Source organism: Sinocyclocheilus anshuiensis, unplaced genomic scaffold, assembly GCF_001515605.1.
Source record: "Sinocyclocheilus anshuiensis isolate Anshui unplaced genomic scaffold, SAMN03320099.WGS_v1.1 scaffold283, whole genome shotgun sequence".
In the NCBI taxonomy this organism is placed as follows: Eukaryota; Metazoa; Chordata; class Actinopteri; order Cypriniformes; family Cyprinidae; genus Sinocyclocheilus; species Sinocyclocheilus anshuiensis.
The window spans coordinates 4616846-4634561 of NW_015549605.1; the positions used below are offsets into that span (position 1 = coordinate 4616846).

General features: G+C 38.7%; 1 long non-coding RNA gene across 3 annotated transcripts in view; it reads left to right on the forward strand.

Moving 5' to 3' along the window:
- Positions 1 to 14098: 14098 nt before the first annotated feature.
- Positions 14099 to 17716, forward strand: part of LOC107658776 (uncharacterized) — a 5377-nt gene continuing 1759 nt past the window's right edge. The window contains exons 1-2 of one of the 3 annotated variants that reach the window (XR_001630820.1): positions 14099 to 14139; positions 14675 to 14843. This is a non-coding gene — a long non-coding RNA (uncharacterized LOC107658776). Of the gene's footprint in view, positions 14140 to 14477; positions 14540 to 14674; positions 14844 to 17716 lie in introns of those variants that run through there. The other 2 variants (XR_001630823.1, XR_001630822.1) reach the window with 2 other exon arrangements.

Below are 17716 nucleotides of genomic sequence, written 5' to 3' on the forward strand. Positions count from 1 at the left end.
GACACCTATCTAAGCATTCATATATAAGGGCCCTCATTAGTATCAGCAGTTTTTGCATTGCTCAATAGCTAATTAAATGGCGAATTCGGCAGGCAAAACACCATCATCACTAGGAATCGGGAATTTAGAGAAGTGGAATTCGCTTCCCCAATGGTCTCACCTCCGATTCATTCAAGTTCGTTAACTTGAACATGTGAATTCATGCATTGATTAGGCCTATATGCTGCCTGATTCGGAAGTGATTGAGTTAGCATTATTTCACGCATCGCTACATTATTGTCATGGACTCCTCAAGTTATATGACTGACTCAAGAACAAGTTCAGATTGGAACTTCATCCCCAAGAAGGATATCAAGAGATCAAGCATCCACTTCACAGCTGCTATGTTTCACTCTCGAACGTCTTCACAAGCTAAGTTCCATTTAATGCTCTCAGGTTATCTGCATCATGTGTGCTATTATCAGCAGTTTTCACATTGCTCAATAGCTAATTAGCCTCCTCCATCCCCAACTCCTCCTCTGTCAGTCAGGATTCAGCCTTCTGATTCTCCTTGAATCAGATCACATCATCCATATATAAGGTCCTTCAGTATTATCAGCAGCTTTCTTGTTGGCTCAATAGCTAATTACCCTCCTCCATCCCCAGCTCCTCCTCTCGTTCAGTTAGGATTCAACCTTCTGATTCCCCTTTAAATCAGACTAATTTCTGAAATGTGTGCATTAAATTATTGAACATTAATGATATCTGCAATACATTCATGTTGGTTCTGTTCTGTTTATCCTATAGGGGGCTTATCGCTGCTCTCCCTGCTCTTATCCATGCTAGGCTGCATGTATGCGCAGGGAGTTCTTGCCCAGAACAGAACCATACCACCAATCCAAACTGTATGCTAATTGCCAATCATCTTTGACGATAGTGGTCCTGAAAGAAAATCCAATTACGCATAAGATGATACTGACCCAAATAAGAAGCAATATGGCAAGGTTTGAATATAGTTTGTCTCATCTATTCTAAATGTGTTGCACACACATGTTGAAATGTCACTGGTAATGGACTTTTTCAATTTTTAAAGGAGTTCCCTTGTACTGACATTTAAAGGCATGAAAACTCAGATGAAATAGCCTTAGGGCGGCAACAGAGATGGCCGACTCGCTTTGTTTAGCGTTTTAATTACAGATTTGATGGCACATGGCTCAATTAGGACAAATTAGGATGTGGTAAAATAGAAAATTCTGCTAAACGTATTAATGAACATACCGAAGGTAGCAGTGCACTGGTGCCTAAAGGCTTGGGCACACCACGACGATTATCGCGAGCAATTATCACCGACGTTTAACGCCTCGTGACTAAACAAAGGTGCCAATGTGAGTGTGCACACCGGTGCACAAAACGCCAGGCGTAAAAGCGTCATTTTTTAAAAAACGCCTCGGGCTCGTTTTTTTGGTTTGACGCGCCGCGTTAAAAACTGGCTGACCAATGAGATCGGCGCATTTGTTCACGTGCCTGGAGCTGCTGAAGTTACAGTAAAACACGACTTGGTGGCGCTCAAGTACAAAATGGTCTTGCCAAGCACACATTGATACCTAACAACGAAGAGGAAGTAAGTAGACGAAGAAGAAGCATCGAGGCAAGATGAATGTAGAGCTGCTTGTCTCATTGGTGTCTGAACACAAAGAGCTTTATGACAAACGTGACAGCGACTACAAAAATCTAGATAAGAGGGAGTTGTTATGGAGAGGAATTGCAGATCAAATAGGATTCGATGTGTACCGGGGTATTTTTCATTAAGCTCCATCTAATGTCAGGGAACACACAAGGGATAAGGGAACACACAAGACGTGTCGAAAAACGCGAGATTGAGGTCTCTGCAGAGCAAAAGTGGGCGTTTCTGAATTTGTGGGTGTTTTCAAACTGCAGGGTGTTTCTCAATCATGCGAACAAAATAATCCCCCTTACCTAACCCCACCCCTTAACCTACCGTCACTATGGTCTAAAAACGCCCGATCTGGTAACTCCCATTACTTTCCTGCAGAGACCTAAGGTGCATTCGACTTGAAGCACGGCTACAGACGGCGATCAACGAGAGTAGCCGCTTGCAGTCGGGGGGGGGGGGGAAAAGGGAGCCGTCAAGCCGGACATTTCTGCTCCCGTTAGTGACGCTCACGCGGTGTTTGCATACTCTATCACAGATTAAGTGAATTAAATGCAATATTTGTAAAATACACGGACGTTTCAGAAACGTTTTCATGAGCAACAGAAACACTTTTTATATACTGCTTAATACAGCGCCATCTGTTCAAGAATAAAGTTCAACGTAAATATATACTATTTAAATACTAATAAAGCGGGGGTATATATGCTTTCATGATAAACGTGACTCAATATAACATTGCGACATCAAGTCGGACTAAATTTCTAACCGGCATGCACTGCTTCAAGTCAGCCGCCGATCGGTCTGTGCAGTGCTGCATGAAGTCGAACTCACCTATATACTTGAAAAACGCTAGCGATAAGCGCGCGTGATAATCGTCCCGGTGTGCACGAGGCTTAAAGATGTGACCAGACAAATGTTTGATCTTTCTTTGTTGTAATTATGTAAAGAAAGCTCAGTTGCAACACATTCCAGCCGTTAAATGCAATGTGACCTTGCAGCACACGGGGAAAAAACAAGTGTACTTCACAATGCATCCTTAAATAAAAATTCAACTAGTGATAATATAGTTATTTATAGATATTTAGCGTGAAAATAAATATGTAAAATAAGCTTTAAAGAGAAAATTAAAAACAATGTTAGGAACTATTTCTCATCTGAATGGCTGAATTTTCTTTAAAAAAACAAAAAACAATCCAAGTACTGCATACACTCAAGATGAGAAAGGATACCCAGGTCCTTTGGAAACACCCCACATACTGTTAGTGTATGAAACAGCTAAATTATAAGCAGAACTTTTCCTCTTAGAATCATTTTGTCTGATTTGATGGTTTAGTGCCTGACAGGACACTGGGGCACTTTATTCATTATAGCAGCTGCCAAGTAGCAGTAATGAACGATGAGGTTGTCTGAGCAGAAATAAGGTCAGCTTTTGGTTGAAAGAGCTGATTGGGAAATCTTGTCCCTTTGGGCATTGAAAAAAAATGAAAAGGTAGCTGAAATAACCCTGGAAACCAGAAGGGGGCAATGAAAGCTAAATGAGTTTACCATGGTTTGTATGTTCCTTTATCTCTCTGTGCTTTTCTCCTTTTCTCTCTCACCATTTTTCTGGCTACATTATAGTCTACCATAAAGGCAAGGCCACACAACATGGTCAAAATTATGCCAAAAAAATATTTGCTAAATATTACAACTGTAACTGATTTTTTTTGTCTCCAAACTAAAACAACCAAGATTTGACCATTTCACTGCTGCCAACAGAAAGAGCTACTCTTTAAATATATCGCACTTGGGGTGCTTTCACACCTGTAGATCGATTGCCTTGTTCCAAAACAGGGATTAAAATTATTACAATGTTGCTTTTTATTCTTGGTGCGGTTCGCTTTCACACAGCAAAGTTTCTAAACTGACCAAAATTGTTAATACAAGTCACGTGAGCGTAAACTGTCCTCTCATTGGTCGAAGTTCCACGATTTATTTTCAGGAATTAAGCTGATAGCTGTCATCAGTCACGATGGAAAGACAACAGCTTCGAGGGCATATTGTTGGTTTTTTTGTAGCTGTCATATATTAAATTATTAATTTATCAGTTTGAGCAGGAGTCCAGGATTCGTCGGGAAAACATTGTTAAAATGCACCTACTACGAAGAGCAATAAGATGGCATTATAAAATGAAAAGGCGCGCTTTGATTTTGAATGGTGAAGACGTGATCACCCACAGACATCGTCTACTGCTTTTCACGGAACTTACGTAATTACCCATTATACATTATGATATAGCCTGGTTCGTTGGTCCATTGGATCAGATTGCTTTCTCACTACAACCGAACCGCTACAGAGTTCGTTTTGAATCGAGCCGAGACCGCCTCGTTCAGGCGATCTCGGACCGATTGTTTTGGTGCGGATCCGAGCGCGATTGCCGTGTTCACATATTCCCAATCGAACCGATCTAAGTGAGTGTAAACGCCAGGTTCTGAAACAACGGGCCAGGTGTGAAAGCACCCTTAATTCCTCTGAAGGAACGCATTTCAGTGAACTCTGAATTTAGATTTATAGGGCCAGATTTACTAAACAGGGCAAATTAGTGTTAGAGCGCAATTCCATAAAAGTGCCGATGGGAGGGTAAAATTCTGCGGGTGATATACTGACAATGCGTACATTAAAGAACACAGACACAGCCAGATAATTTCCATAATGACCAGAGCAGTCTACCAAGAGCAGCGCAAATTACCGCCTGCTTTAAGACATGCTTTTTTGGGGCGTTAAATAATGGTGCAAATACCAGTAATTGGATGAGTGCAAACGTTAGTAAATAGCGTTGCGTGATTCATTTTAATACTCTCCTCCCATAAATTTTGCATCTGAAGGGGAAACTCCTACAAATGCATTTTCAATAAGGTCAGGCGCAAAAATAACTGTCCACACCTTTTCAGGGCTAATTCATCACTGCACGTCTTTAGTAAATCCTGACAGTACTATTTTAACACCAAAAGACAGTTTGTTAGTAAATCTGGTTTAGTAAATCTGCCCCTTACAGTCCGAATTTAGAGAACTATTCATTTTATAAAATTCGAAGAACGCTGTTCAGGTCTATTGTGCATATCCACAATAGTCCTAGAACCCAAGATGGAAAAATTCCCTATATTTAGCCACCTTTTTCAAAATGCTACCTCAATCATTGCAGCACCATTAGTTACATACGTCTGCTTGCCTTACAGTGTCTCGGTAGACTGAAAGTTTGCTTAGTAAAACTATTTAGAAGAAAAAGGGGAAAAAGAGTTACGATTCAAGACTGTAGATTCACTCACGTTTGACTTGAGCTGCTGGAATAGCATACTGTCAGCACATAGACAGGGCAGAGGAAGGACTGGAGCCACAGGTCAGATTTGGACAGTGGCCATTTCAATTTGTCACTTGGATTACTGTAGATTGAACAGACTGCTACAGACACCAGGGACAATGATAGCAGCTCAGGCAGTGTGACGGATTCTCTAAAAAGTTTTACTTATTTATTTATTTTTTAGATGTATTATTCAAAAGAGTCGTTTTGTGTAACAATATAATTTTCAGTGTTGTGAACATATATCACATGGCCAAATGGGCCAAACTGAAAAGGCACATTTTATAAAAAACAACAACAACAACAACAACAAAAAAACTGTATTGAGTGATATTTTCTTTTAATAAAAAAAATAAATAAAAAACTCATTGTCATATTCCCATTGAGGTGCTAGTCATTTTCAAGTCTTTTGTGCCTTGTGGTATCTAGACCATTGCTAGGATGTTCTTGGTGCCTGAAAGCCGCATGATTTTTTATTTTTTACAGGTTTTATCGCCCACCAGGTGAAAACTGCAAGTCAAATCTCAGAACACTAATGAGCAAGATGAGCTAAGTACAGAAATGTAATATGGTAGTGTCAGGGTTTTGCCCTGTTTGTCAGTGTGTTGGTTTCTTGTGTCTATGTTATCTTGTGTCAGCACATGGCCTAGTTGATTGTTTTTCTCAGCCATGTGCTTCTCTAGTCCCTCCTCCTTGTTTCCTCTTTACCACACCCTCTTGTTAGCCTTGTTGGTCTAATTGTGCTCACCTGTTCCTCGTGTGTTTTCCTCCCTATTTATAATGCACCTTGCTCTATTGTCTTTGCTGGTTCGTGGTCATCTTCACCCCTTCTATCACTGTCTTTGTCTCTGTCTGGGGATCTGAGTATGTGTCCCTGTCTGGTTGGTCTTGTGCCCATGTCTTGTCTGGTCCTGTCCTTTGTAGTTCCATATTCTTGACTTGCTCCTTGTTTTAGCGTTTTGTCTGTTCTTGCCTTTTGCTTATTTTAATGTTTTAGTTTTTGTAATCCTGATCTTTTGTTTTTGTGTTTGATATTCTTTAAGTTAGTGTGTTGGTTAAATTGATGATTTTTACTTTTATTTTTTTTATCCCCTTGCTTGCTTTGGAGTAATTGTGTTCCTGTGGAGCCTTGTCCTGTGTTGTCTGTTTGTGCTCCTGTTCCTGTGAGTCCTGCCACTGGTTCTACCTGCCTGGCACTTGGTCCGCTTTGGAGTCGGCGGTCAACAAGTATCCGAGCTCTGCTCTATGGTGCCTTGCTTGGTCTTCTCCATCAGCCTGGTCTTGCCGCTTCCTCTGCAGCTATTCTGCCAGTTGAAGTCCAGGCTGTCCCAGTGGTGTTTCCTTGCTGTCTCTCTTTGTTACGGTGTTCCTGTGGTTTCATCACATGCACACCTCACTACCCTCTTGTATCAGTTTGTGTTGTCAATAAACCCGTTACTCGCACTGCAATTGGGTCCTCCTGACAGGTAGCCTTACCTTAAGAAGTGCTTTCTTTAGCAAATGTCAATATACCTTAAACTTATATCCATGAAGTATCTACACTTCTGTCATTATCTTACTACCTACTTTTTTGTGTTGCTGTTTCTCCCACTGTCACTTGCCTGCATTGTCTCTTCAATGTAACTGCTTTCTCAACTCATCCTGATCATCATTTAACATTTGGCTCCACTGAGATGGTGAATGCTGAAGTACTGGACACTCCAGGAGTGAGTGAGATGCATCTGTTGCATTGAACCCCATCCCACCAGAGACTTGATGAGGACAAACTCCTGCTTGTTCTTGAAAGCACATGGGGAAATTTCAAAGAGAAGATCCTGATGGAGAGGCACAGTGATTATGGGATTCACTGTAAGATGAAATCTACTGTAATACTCATCATCACTGTCATTATTGACAATGATTATTGTTATTATAATCTTCATCAATGTGGTCATCAACACTCAAATTCCTTCCTCATGTTCCCTCCACTCTTCTTTATCATTTGATGCTTTTGTAGCCTCCACATTTTGACATTAGTATAATTCCTTATGTAAAAAAAATAAATAAAAATAAGTCAAGCTTTGTAGTCTTGAGTAGTTTAGTCATTCTATTAATTTTAATGAAACCAGTGATGATTGACACATACCTGGGCACATGAAATGCAGCAGAAAAAAGTAGGGTCCAAACACTTCTGGAGGCAACAGTGATTGCTTATTTCTGATGTGACGGATATTAACTAGACAACTACGTAAACGGGCAGTTTCAAGTTATATTTTCAAACCCACACTAGAGTGACCAAAAAACACCAATGATTTAAATTTGCACAGATAAAAGTGGAATAAAAGAAAATTAATTGGTGCTTAGGAAGATCTAAGGAGAGATTTCTTAGGGTATTAAAGCAACTATATGTAGTTTGGTGTATTTTTGCAAATTTGAAGACCCCTATAGTTAAGTGTTGTAAATATATGACGTAATTACAGTTTATAGCCATACAAGTGGGCTGCATCTGAAATCACATACTCTCTGACTGTGTACATATTTTGAACAAATAATTGTGTATAGTATGAAACTATAGGATGTATTACATTTGTCATGTTGTCATTGTCATGAAACCTACCTGCATCAGATGTGTTGCTTTACTACCATTCACAAATCCTCTTCCGTGGCCTCATGGGATAGAAAAGTGTCCACCAGATGCACACTTCAGAATCTCGCCGGAAATAGTAGGTCATCCAGGGACTTTTTGCCAACTGTTTTATGAATAATGTGATTCTGGACATACTATTCTGTTCACATATTGTTTGCCACCTACTGTATAGTTGAGAAGTATGAGATTTTAGATGCAGCCGTACATACTCCCAGAACAGATGTTTTTGGGGAGCACGGGAGAGAAACATAAGCATTACATATTACATTACTGAAATGCTGTTTTTATTGTTGATTACGTGCTATTAAAAGTGTATTAAAAGTTCATATAGGGTTATATAATGATTTCTCTTTGTCCAAATATGCAAGGAACTATAGAGTTTACACATTTTACACTACATTTTGCTGACACAAAGCCGAATAATATACAGCGCATAACGTATACTGTGAAGTATGCTCACCTGTTCCTCGTGTGTTTTCCTCCCTATTTATAATGCACCTTGCTCTATTGTCTTTGCTGGTTCGTGGTCATCTTCACCCCTTCTATCACTGTCTTTGTCTCTGTCTGGGGATCTGAGTATGTGTCCCTGTCTGGTTGGTCTTGTGCCCATGTCTTGTCTGGTCCTGTCCTTTGTAGTTCCATATTCTTGACTTGCTCCTTGTTTTAGCGTTTTGTCTGTTCTTGCCTTTTGCTTATTTTAATGTTTTAGTTTTTGTAATCCTGATCTTTTGTTTTTGTGTTTGATATTCTTTAAGTTAGTGTGTTGGTTAAATTGATGATTTTTACTTTTATTTTTTTTATCCCCTTGCTTGCTTTGGAGTAATTGTGTTCCTGTGGAGCCTTGTCCTGTGTTGTCTGTTTGTGCTCCTGTTCCTGTGAGTCCTGCCACTGGTTCTACCTGCCTGGCACTTGGTCCGCTTTGGAGTCGGCGGTCAACAAGTATCCGAGCTCTGCTCTATGGTGCCTTGCTTGGTCTTCTCCATCAGCCTGGTCTTGCCGCTTCCTCTGCAGCTATTCTGCCAGTTGAAGTCCAGGCTGTCCCAGTGGTGTTTCCTTGCTGTCTCTCTTTGTTACGGTGTTCCTGTGGTTTCATCACATGCACACCTCACTACCCTCTTGTATCAGTTTGTGTTGTCAATAAACCCGTTACTCGCACTGCAATTGGGTCCTCCTGACAGGTAGCCTTACCTTAAGAAGTGCTTTCTTTAGCAAATGTCAATATACCTTAAACTTATATCCATGAAGTATCTACACTTCTGTCATTATCTTACTACCTACTTTTTTGTGTTGCTGTTTCTCCCACTGTCACTTGCCTGCATTGTCTCTTCAATGTAACTGCTTTCTCAACTCATCCTGATCATCATTTAACATTTGGCTCCACTGAGATGGTGAATGCTGAAGTACTGGACACTCCAGGAGTGAGTGAGATGCATCTGTTGCATTGAACCCCATCCCACCAGAGACTTGATGAGGACAAACTCCTGCTTGTTCTTGAAAGCACATGGGGAAATTTCAAAGAGAAGATCCTGATGGAGAGGCACAGTGATTATGGGATTCACTGTAAGATGAAATCTACTGTAATACTCATCATCACTGTCATTATTGACAATGATTATTGTTATTATAATCTTCATCAATGTGGTCATCAACACTCAAATTCCTTCCTCATGTTCCCTCCACTCTTCTTTATCATTTGATGCTTTTGTAGCCTCCACATTTTGACATTAGTATAATTCCTTATGTAAAAAAAATAAATAAAAATAAGTCAAGCTTTGTAGTCTTGAGTAGTTTAGTCATTCTATTAATTTTAATGAAACCAGTGATGATTGACACATACCTGGGCACATGAAATGCAGCAGAAAAAAGTAGGGTCCAAACACTTCTGGAGGCAACAGTGATTGCTTATTTCTGATGTGACGGATATTAACTAGACAACTACGTAAACGGGCAGTTTCAAGTTATATTTTCAAACCCACACTAGAGTGACCAAAAAACACCAATGATTTAAATTTGCACAGATAAAAGTGGAATAAAAGAAAATTAATTGGTGCTTAGGAAGATCTAAGGAGAGATTTCTTAGGGTATTAAAGCAACTATATGTAGTTTGGTGTATTTTTGCAAATTTGAAGACCCCTATAGTTAAGTGTTGTAAATATATGACGTAATTACAGTTTATAGCCATACAAGTGGGCTGCATCTGAAATCACATACTCTCTGACTGTGTACATATTTTGAACAAATAATTGTGTATAGTATGAAACTATAGGATGTATTACATTTGTCATGTTGTCATTGTCATGAAACCTACCTGCATCAGATGTGTTGCTTTACTACCATTCACAAATCCTCTTCCGTGGCCTCATGGGATAGAAAAGTGTCCACCAGATGCACACTTCAGAATCTCGCCGGAAATAGTAGGTCATCCAGGGACTTTTTGCCAACTGTTTTATGAATAATGTGATTCTGGACATACTATTCTGTTCACATATTGTTTGCCACCTACTGTATAGTTGAGAAGTATGAGATTTTAGATGCAGCCGTACATACTCCCAGAACAGATGTTTTTGGGGAGCACGGGAGAGAAACATAAGCATTACATATTACATTACTGAAATGCTGTTTTTATTGTTGATTACGTGCTATTAAAAGTGTATTAAAAGTTCATATAGGGTTATATAATGATTTCTCTTTGTCCAAATATGCAAGGAACTATAGAGTTTACACATTTTACACTACATTTTGCTGACACAAAGCCGAATAATATACAGCGCATAACGTATACTGTGAAGTACATGACAAATGTACACAATTTGTCAACAATATAACAAGTATCAAAAAATGTTACACTGTTAATGTTAACAATGTAATGTTAAACGTCTGTCAGGTTTAAATCATGTTGTCGACACTGTGAATAGTACACTGTGACGACGATCATGATTTGCACTTGCCGATAAAGTCATTAAACTCAAAATACTTTCCAACTTAAAGGCACAATATGTAATTTTCGCCGCTAGAGGGCACGTATTCAAAATAAACAAAGAGGCAAAGGCGTAGTTTGGCCCTGTCCCAAATGGAACACTTCATGTGCACTTGCGGTCTTACGGACATACAATGGCCGCCGCGTGCGCGTGTCCGTTAAGTCCACGAGACCGTAGGGTGTCCCAATCGTCATTTTAGCGTTCAGAAGGGTGATCGCGAGTGCCCCCTTTACGGCCGTTATGCGCCCTCAATCCAGCAGCAGCGCTGTTTTATCATACTAGATACATTTGAAAGTTCTGTTATTATGCTACTCTGTGCAGTCGTAACCGGTCTAATAAAACGCACAACATATTAAAGAGTCTTTGGTGTTTCCAAGTTTTCTACAAAACAAAACCGGAAATCGAGGGGTTATGACGTCATTGGAAGGCGACACAATGACACTATGGACACGGTCCGTGTCACTAGTTAAAATTGCTTATTTCTCTGGATTTAAACATTCTTCGAAACATTTGGGATAATGTAAGTACACAAGTCAGCTCAACTCATCCTGATCATCATTTAACATTTGGCTCCACTGAGATGGTGAATGCTGAAGTACTGGACACTCCAGGAGTGAGTGAGATGCATCTGTTGCATTGAACCCCATCCCACCAGAGACTTGATGAGGACAAACTCCTGCTTGTTCTTGAAAGCACATGGGGAAATTTCAAAGAGAAGATCCTGATGGAGAGGCACAGTGATTATGGGATTCACTGTAAGATGAAATCTACTGTAATACTCATCATCACTGTCATTATTGACAATGATTATTGTTATTATAATCTTCATCAATGTGGTCATCAACACTCAAATTCCTTCCTCATGTTCCCTCCACTCTTCTTTATCATTTGATGCTTTTGTAGCCTCCACATTTTGACATTAGTATAATTCCTTATGTAAAAAAAATAAATAAAAATAAGTCAAGCTTTGTAGTCTTGAGTAGTTTAGTCATTCTATTAATTTTAATGAAACCAGTGATGATTGACACATACCTGGGCACATGAAATGCAGCAGAAAAAAGTAGGGTCCAAACACTTCTGGAGGCAACAGTGATTGCTTATTTCTGATGTGACGGATATTAACTAGACAACTACGTAAACGGGCAGTTTCAAGTTATATTTTCAAACCCACACTAGAGTGACCAAAAAACACCAATGATTTAAATTTGCACAGATAAAAGTGGAATAAAAGAAAATTAATTGGTGCTTAGGAAGATCTAAGGAGAGATTTCTTAGGGTATTAAAGCAACTATATGTAGTTTGGTGTATTTTTGCAAATTTGAAGACCCCTATAGTTAAGTGTTGTAAATATATGACGTAATTACAGTTTATAGCCATACAAGTGGGCTGCATCTGAAATCACATACTCTCTGACTGTGTACATATTTTGAACAAATAATTGTGTATAGTATGAAACTATAGGATGTATTACATTTGTCATGTTGTCATTGTCATGAAACCTACCTGCATCAGATGTGTTGCTTTACTACCATTCACAAATCCTCTTCCGTGGCCTCATGGGATAGAAAAGTGTCCACCAGATGCACACTTCAGAATCTCGCCGGAAATAGTAGGTCATCCAGGGACTTTTTGCCAACTGTTTTATGAATAATGTGATTCTGGACATACTATTCTGTTCACATATTGTTTGCCACCTACTGTATAGTTGAGAAGTATGAGATTTTAGATGCAGCCGTACATACTCCCAGAACAGATGTTTTTGGGGAGCACGGGAGAGAAACATAAGCATTACATATTACATTACTGAAATGCTGTTTTTATTGTTGATTACGTGCTATTAAAAGTGTATTAAAAGTTCATATAGGGTTATATAATGATTTCTCTTTGTCCAAATATGCAAGGAACTATAGAGTTTACACATTTTACACTACATTTTGCTGACACAAAGCCGAATAATATACAGCGCATAACGTATACTGTGAAGTACATGACAAATGTACACAATTTGTCAACAATATAACAAGTATCAAAAAATGTTACACTGTTAATGTTAACAATGTAATGTTAAACGTCTGTCAGGTTTAAATCATGTTGTCGACACTGTGAATAGTACACTGTGACGACGATCATGATTTGCACTTGCCGATAAAGTCATTAAACTCAAAATACTTTCCAACTTAAAGGCACAATATGTAATTTTCGCCGCTAGAGGGCACGTATTCAAAATAAACAAAGAGGCAAAGGCGTAGTTTGGCCCTGTCCCAAATGGAACACTTCATGTGCACTTGCGGTCTTACGGACATACAATGGCCGCCGCGTGCGCGTGTCCGTTAAGTCCACGAGACCGTAGGGTGTCCCAATCGTCATTTTAGCGTTCAGAAGGGTGATCGCGAGTGCCCCCTTTACGGCCGTTATGCGCCCTCAATCCAGCAGCAGCGCTGTTTTATCATACTAGATACATTTGAAAGTTCTGTTATTATGCTACTCTGTGCAGTCGTAACCGGTCTAATAAAACGCACAACATATTAAAGAGTCTTTGGTGTTTCCAAGTTTTCTACAAAACAAAACCGGAAATCGAGGGGTTATGACGTCATTGGAAGGCGACACAATGACACTATGGACACGGTCCGTGTCACTAGTTAAAATTGCTTATTTCTCTGGATTTAAACATTCTTCGAAACATTTGGGATAATGTAAGTACACAAGTCAGCAAAATATATAACACTGTTCTAGTGGTTTTTGGAAATGTTAATAAAAAAATCTTACATATTGTGCCTTTAATGTTACCTGACAAAAGTGCCGTTATTGTGAGAAAAAATAACGCTGATGTACTTACCTTAATCAACGGGGGGCACAATTGTTGTTTGAAGCCACAATGCCGCTTTTGACACTTCTACATTTCTCTTCAGCTGCCATAAATTCTTTCAAATCTGGCGCTCTGCGTCTGTTGCCAGAGCGCAGATGTCATTAGCGTCAGCATCTTGACATCACATCCGTAATTATGACAGCTTCAAAACATAAATGTTTATTGAACTGCTATATTAAGGCAATGTCGCCATCTTGCTGATCTTTGTTACTTCTCAGAAACAAGTAGGTCTTGTTTTTTTTTTGGTTTTTTTAAAGACTTTGGCATTTTATGTTGGCATATGTTGTGTATTTAGACTTGCTTTAGTCTTGCATCATTTCCTACAGTTTTATAAAGTGGCTGCAGAGCTGGACCATCTGGAACCGCCACAGCTGAATATGAGGCCACTGTCCACTAGGTACGATACAAACAACAAAAGTGATGCAAGATGTGAAAGTAGTCTGTTCTGTATAGTGTAGTAGTCTAGTACAGTGGTTCCCAACCCTGGTCCTGGAGGCACCCCAACACTGCTCATTTTGCATGTCTACTTTCTCTGACACACCAATTTCAGGTCTTAGGGTCTCTACTAATGAGCTGATGACCTGAATCAGGTGTGTTTGATTAAGCACACATGCAAAATGTGCAGTGTTGGGGTGCCTCCAGGACCAGGGTTGGGAACCACTGGTCTAGTAGATGAAGGTCTGTTTTACACATTATGTTTCTGTGATGCATAAGTTGCACATGTTATTTTTGTGCCTGTATTAACACATTACAGCCCACATGAGCCACATGGTGCTGCGTTCCAGAAGCAGCACTGAGAGTACAGTATATGTTTTTTGCCCTGCACCATACACTGAACTCAGCAGAAAATATGTTGAAAATGCACTTGATCCACATAATCTTTTTTGCAATATAGGCTTTTATGAAGCAACATACAATCATGGAATGAACTACTCCATTGTTTCAAATAAGACATCTTTCAGGCTTGATACAAGTACCACACAGAGTAACAGACACAATTAAATTTAACTGAATTCAGAATATTAAGCAGTTTAGGGCTGTGATTTTGGGTTTGTTTCATGTCGATTACCATTTAGATGTAAATAATATTTAATCAAAATCAAGTCAGTAATAATTCTCAGTGGCTCACTTTCAATAACCATTTTATCATTTATGGTAGTAGTTGAAGGAAATGCTCAATAAAATCACTGTATCTTGTTATTCTGTTATGCAGTGTTTTCACAGTGAGAGATTGCTGCTGTAGTTGGTCTGTGGTCTTACATTGACAATATGGGGGATGTAAGTGAACTTCGAGGGAAAAAAAGCAGCAGCAGACAGAACATCTTGACCAACTTCGAAATGCTTGCTACCGGAGCTCTTCCCTGTGCTGTTCTTTGTTCAAGGTAACCTTTTTCCATCCATACCCATCAGAGTGAAACACAAGTTGTTGTCCAAGCCTTCAGCAAACTATTTCAGACTATATCCTTTATCTATTTGAAATGCAAGCTGTATACTCTGTCTTAAAATGCTGCTACAGTAAGATGAGTTTATTTTTTCCAGTGTTTAGGTCAAGGAACCCTAAGGCCAATCATGCAGACTCAATTTTTTTCTTCTTCTCTCTTTTACTTTTGTCAGTGACTAGCTAAAAGGTAGACTAAAAGTAGCAACACTACTAACCTACAATTTTAGCATGACAGCAGCTCAGCTTTAAGTAAGTAGTAAGTAGTGGTGTAATGTGATGAAGTGCTGCATCACTAATTAAGGGTCCAAGCACCGAAGGTGCCAGAACCCTATTGTTTTTGTACTGATTTTCTTCATCTTCTTCTTTTTCTGCCCTAAAAGTGTATGGTCAGCCAAAACCGTAGGTCCAAAACACCAAATTTGGCAGAATGGTCCCAAATGGTCATATCTCCGCAACCATTCAGGTTACAATCAAAATACTTTTTTCCTCTGATTCTCTGAGTATAACTGAACAAAACATATATCTAGGATTTTTTTGCCAAGCCTAAAATTATTCCACCATTTTTTATAAATCTTTTTTTTTTTTTTCAAACTCCTCCTAGACCATTTGCCCAATTAACACTAAATTTTGTAAGTGTCATCTATAGGCCCAGATGACAAAATGAATTTGGTTTAGAAGATTAATAAGTGTATGGAGCAATGGCTACAAAATGAATGGTCTAATATCTTCTAAACCAGGGGTGCCCAAACGCGGTCCTGGAGGGCCGGTGTCCTGCAGAGTTTAGCTCCAACTTGCCTCAACACACCTGCCTTTAAGTTTCTAGTATGCCTAGTAAGAGCTTGATTAGCTGGTTCAGGTGTGTTTAATTGGGGTTGGAGCTAAACTCTTCAGGACACCGGCCCTCCAGGACCGAGTTTGGACACCCCTGTTCTAAACCGTTTGACTATTTAAAATTGTTTTGATAACCTTTTGTCATTACTGTCTATAGATGATACATGCAAAATTTTGTGTGAATCAGTCAAGTAGTTTAAGAGGACATCAAAAAAGAGGTTTTTGCCAACTCAGAATTTCCGACGGACTACAACATGTTATACTAATGTTGTCCACTAGAGGGAACCACAGGATAAGAAAGCTTTTTTCTTATCAGTTTAATTTTTTCCCCTATCAGTTTCCATCACTCTGAATAACAAATAAATCTTTTTTACTTGCTTCATGTCCGTAGATATATTTTTGTCTTCCTTTATATTTAAATTTACCAACTGAAGTCTTTAAATAGACAATACTCACAGAAGGTATCAGATAACATAGCGTAAGCAGTTTTTTTTTTGTTTCAGCAATTTCTCAGGGATCAACTGTTAATGTCAATGTGAATGACACATGAATGCTCATAAATTGAAATCAGTGTAAATGGTTCAAAATTATGACTTGTAGTAAACAAGATGCAAAAAGCATAGTTTCATTATAGTTTCGTATGGAAGAATAAACTTTATCAGTTTGCAAAGGAATATGTGTTCTCCAAACACTTAAAGATCATTACATGTTACCTTCATTTTAATATATCAAAATGAAAAAAAAATCATTTGTCAAGCTGCATGACATGACTTTTGCTGTCCAGTTAAAATGAAAAGTTGCCTCTTTTTATTGCAGTAGCCTACATATTGCTGCCTTGAATTGTACTAATGCCAACCAGTTAACATGCCAACCTTCATGAATTTCTGATGCCGTGGGTGCTTACAGCAATTTATAAAATGTCAAGCCATTTATATCAATGGAAATGAGAGAAGAAGGCCATGATACTAATGTGTACACAAGACAACAATTTTTTTAGATGGCATAGTTTAAAATCTGTGTAAATGGTTAAATAGATTAACTATGCATTAAATTCATTATAGTTTCATTAAGTTTAATAAAGACTAAAGCAATCTAAGTCTAATCTGTGATCTCCAAAATACCTTCATATTTATATATCCTAAATTCAGAAAACATTTGTCAAGTTGTCAGGCATGACAGCATTGCGGTCCAGTTAAAACGAAGAGACAATAATATTTGTCTATTGTAATATAGTACATAAAATAATACTTCAATAGAAAGACACTTGAATACTCGTATTACGTTTGAAAAGATGCTTGGCCGTTGTTACATAACTGTATCCTCTACACAAGGCGTTCATTCTTGGACCCCGAAGATCGCCGCTTGCGGCTATATTTTTGTAATATTGTATTGCACAAGATTATTGATCTCTCTCATATATGAGCCATATTGGGAAATCTAGGCTATTTTAGTAAATCAAAAATTTAAACGTCTTTTGATATTTTTGTGCATCACAATCTAATCTCTCATGGTTGATATGATCACGGGTGGGAGAAAAAGTAGTTAACTGATGCATTCTGGAACAAAATTTCATAACCATAATTTAATTATTAATTGTTTATTGATAAAGCATGCTCTAGATAAGACATCACATATATATTTTGTGGTAAGCAGCACTGCAAAACCACACATACTGAGGACACGTCTGCAATGGCATTTATCATGAAATGTTGCATTTACACAAAAAACAAACATACTCGGGAGCTTTTAGAAAAGTTCAACAGTCAACCAAAAAACTGAACAAGTTTTATTTGACAAACAGCAAGAAAATAACCAGTCAACATTCTGTCAAGAACTCGTTTGGGATATTGGAATTAGATCGTGAATCAAGTCTCCACACACCAATCAAACAGCTCATTAGTTTAACTCGTTTGTGTACACTCTAAAAAATGCTGGGTTAAAAAAGGGACAAACCCAGCTATTGGGTTTTTTTGACTCTGCCGT